Source organism: Oryzias melastigma, linkage group LG15 (genome assembly GCF_002922805.2).
Source record: "Oryzias melastigma strain HK-1 linkage group LG15, ASM292280v2, whole genome shotgun sequence".
NCBI lineage: Eukaryota > Metazoa > Chordata > Actinopteri > Beloniformes > Adrianichthyidae > Oryzias > Oryzias melastigma.
Genome location: NC_050526.1, coordinates 31,065,833 through 31,069,849, shown reverse-complemented (window position 1 = coordinate 31,069,849; position 4,017 = coordinate 31,065,833). Strand labels below are relative to the sequence as shown.

At 48.2% G+C, this 4,017-nt stretch overlaps 1 protein-coding gene across 1 annotated transcript in view; it reads right to left on the bottom strand.

Annotated features, from left to right (window-relative positions):
- Nucleotides 1-4,017, bottom strand: part of enah (ENAH actin regulator) — a gene marked incomplete at its 5' end in the record, with an annotated part of 34,605 nt that overhangs the window by 30,136 nt on the left and 452 nt on the right.

The window sequence follows — 4,017 nt, the reverse complement described above, 5'->3', positions numbered from 1 at the left end:
GTGACCTTCAGTGACCTTCAGTGACCTCTGACCAACAGCCTTCATTCAAAACCAGAAATGTTTAAGTGAAAGGTTAAGCGTGTGCACGTGGGAAGGTGTGCATGTGTGTGTGCACGTTCTCCAAGCTCCAGCAGGTTCAGGTGGAGATGCTGGTTTCACCACAAACACCGGTGCCCCCCCCACCTCAGTTACATATAAAAACAAACATGGCAGCTTTCCTGTGGGTTTTATCTCCATAGCAACCGTTCGATTTGCAGTCTCCTGGCGATGACAAGCGTCTTCAGAAGAATCTGCAAACGTAAACATTTGGATTTCCTCGCCATCTGAGGGTTTTCGTTAACCACGCCCATATTCCTCATTCAGTCATGAATTACATTTTGATGATATTTCATACAAATGTGCGATCGACAGGAGAACGCCACTTCTGCGAGCTCGCCACGCTAACGCCGTTCAAGATCTACGAAGAACAAAGACGGAAATCCCGACAGGAGTTCACATTTGAGCTGCTGCTAATCGAGATTTCTTTCATTCAAGATGGCTGCCTCTTCCCGAGGTCAAAGGTCAGAGGAACTGGCGCCGTGAGCTGGAATATTAGGAAGACGTTTTTCCTGTTGTGGAAAATTTGACACCTTGCCATAAATCGCTCACTGAGCTGTGGGTCCTGTGGCCATCCCATAATAGTTTGAATCCTTATTATTCACTCGTGTTTCGGTTTCGCTGGTGGATTCAGAAATATTTCTTGACCCTAAAAAGAGATTTTGTTCCGGTTCTTCTTTCAGATTCAGATCAGAAGGCAGGAGTCCTGAGAGTTCGAACCCCCCGACCGGAGCCAGACCCTTCAGAGATCCGAAGTAGAAGCTGGATCCAAAAATGACGTTTCTAGATGGAAAACCTGAACGTCAGCAGAACCCCAGAGTCCGGTTCCGAACGACGACATCAGGAGTGGACCAAGAACGGAGCCTTGAGGGACGCCAGAGAAACAGAGACAGAACCAGAACCAGTTCTAACATCCCCACAGTGAGATCCAGAAGAACCAGAAGATCTGAAAAGTGCTGAGTCATCACAATGACTCGACAAAACCAGAAACTTCTCCCAGATTAAAGTCTAGAAACCCAAACAGGTGATGATGAAGAGTTTCTGAGCAGGAGGAAGGTTGGAGCGGATGAAGCACCTCCCTGTTCTGATGAGGAGCCGCTGAGCTCACAGGAGGTGCAGGAGGTGCAGGAGGTGCAGGAGCTGCTTCTGGATCCCTGATCCACGGGGGAACCTGCTATTCTATGTTCTGGATTAAGGATCACAACAAAGACAGACCAAACCAGCACAGTGGAAGTGTCAGTGCACAAATCCTCACCTGTCAACAGGTGACATGCAGGACACCTCCCCCCACCCCCCAGAAGAATAGAATAGAACTTTATCTGCATAGAAGCGAACAGGAGCAACGGAGAGCAGAGCAGCATGAATTATTTAGCAGAGACTCAGTCAGGACTCTGTGAGTGTGCACGTGAGTGTGCACGTGTGTGTGCATGTGTGCATGGAGGAGGACAGGGTCCTCTTTGTCTCCTCGCTCTTCCCTCCTGTCAGCTGTCTCCCCGATGGTCACATGATCTCCTGCCCCCCTCCCCACCAGGGAAACAAAGATGGAGGGTTTGTTGCTTCTGAGAGAGTCTATGTGGGGAGCAATGCCCCCCCCCCCTCTCTGTGGTTTTTGGTTTTCCTGACTCAGGACTCTCAGGCTGCAGCGAATAGAGTTTCTACAGGTTGGAGAGCGACAGAACGGCCGCAGAACATTAGCAGAACACCAGCAGTACGGTGGTAGAACCACTAGAACGCCAGGAAACCAATCAATACAGTTTGTCTTCATTCTGACAGAAGAAAGAACAGTTCCCTCCATCTTTAACCATCTGAGAATCATGGCTGACTTCTGCAGCCACAGAGGCCTGAATCATGTCCTCCATGACTGATCCGCAGGCAGAAGAACCAGCTAGCCCAGCAGAACCACTGAACCCAGCAGAATTTGTCCAACAGGTCACACAAACATCTAAGACTGTTTACAGGAAACCTCTGCATGTCTTTGCTGCAGGTCCAGTCGCAAAACAAGAACCTGCTTTTTATCTGCTCCTCACAGGGGGACCCCCCCTCCCCCACAGACCTAGCGTGTTCTAGTGGTGTCAGCAGCAGTAACGCTAACGCGTCAGAATAACCTCAGAGGAGCGTCAGAGTAACACTAGAGTAACATCAGAGGAGCGTCACAGTAACGTCAGAGAAAAGTCAGAGTAATGTCAGAGGAACGTCACAGTAACATCAGAGTAACATCAGAGGAGCGTCACAGTAATGTCAGAGAAAAGTCAAAGTAACGTCAGAGTAACATCAGAGGAGCGTCAGAGTAACATCAGAGGAACGTCAGAGTAACATTAGAGGAGCGTCAGACTAACGTCAGAGTAACATCAGAGGAGCGTCACAGTAACGTCAGAGTAACATCAGAGGAGCGTCAGAGTAACATCAGAGGAACGTCAGAGTAACGTCAGAGAAGGGTCACAGTAATGTCAGTGGAGCGTCAGAGTAACGTCAGAGGAGTGTCAGAGTAATGTCAGAGGAGCGTCACAGTAATGTCAGAGAAAAGTCAAAGTAACGTCAGAGTAACATCAGAGGAGCGTCAGAGTAACATCAGAGGAACGTCAGAGTAACATTAGAGGAGCGTCAGACTAACGTCAGAGTAACATCAGAGGAGCGTCACAGTAACGTCAGAGTAACATCAGAGGAGCGTCAGAGTAACATCAGAGGAACGTCAGAGTAACGTCAGAGAAGGGTCACAGTAATGTCAGTGGAGCGTCAGAGTAACGTCAGAGGAGTGTCAGAGTAATGTCAGAGGAGCGTCACAGTAATGTCAGAGAAAAGTCAGAGTAATGTCAGAGGAACGTCACAGTAACATCAGAGCAACATCAGAGGAGTGTCAGAGTAACGTCAGAGGAGCGTCACAGTAATGTCAGATGTCAGAGTAATGTCAGAGGAACGTCACAGTAACATCAGAGTAACATCAGAGGAGCGTCACAGTAATGTCAGAGAAAAGTCAGAGTAATGACAGAGGAACGTCACAGTAACATCAGAGCAACATCAGAGGAGTGTCAGAGTAACATCAGAGGAGTGTCAGAGTAATGTCAGAGGAGCGTCACAGTAATGTCAGAGAAAAGTCAGAGTAATGTCAGAGGAACGTCACAGTAACATCAGAGCAACATCAGAGGAGTGTCAGAGTAACGTCAGAGGAGCGTCACAGTAATGTCAGATGTCAGAGTAATGTCAGAGGAACGTCACAGTAACATCAGAGTAACATCAGAGGAGCGTCACAGTAATGTCAGAGAAAAGTCACAGTAACGTCAGAGTAACATCAGAGGAACGTCAGAGTAACATCAGAGGAGCGTCAGACTAACGTCAGAGTAACATCAGCGGAGCGTCACAGTAACGTCAGAGTAACATCAGAGGAGCGTCAGAGTAACATCAGAGGAACGTCAGAGTAACGTCAGAGGAGGGTCACAGTAATGTCAGTGGAGCGTCAGAGTAACATCAGAGGAGTGTCAGAGTAATGTCAGAGGAGTGTCAGAGTAACATCAGAGGAGCGTCACAGTAATGTCAGAGGAACGTCAGAGTAACATCAGAGGAACGTCAGAGTAATGTCAGAGGAGTGTCAGAGTAACATCAGAGGAACTTCAGAGTAATGTCAGAGGAACGTCAGAGTAACATCAGAGTAATGTCAGAGGAGCGTCAGAGTAATGTCAGAGTAACATCAGAGGAACGTCAGAGTAACATCAGAGGAACGTCAGAGTAACATCAGAGGAACGTCAGAGTAACATCAGAGGAACGCCAGAGTAATGTCAGAGGAGTGTCAGAGTAATGTCAGAGGAGCGTGGGAAGAGTATCATTCTGAAACATCTGCTGACCAGGATCACAGACCAAGCGGAGTTTGTTGTCCTGGGGAAGTAGAACGGCAACGGGTCACGTGCAATGAACTACAGCGCACGTTCA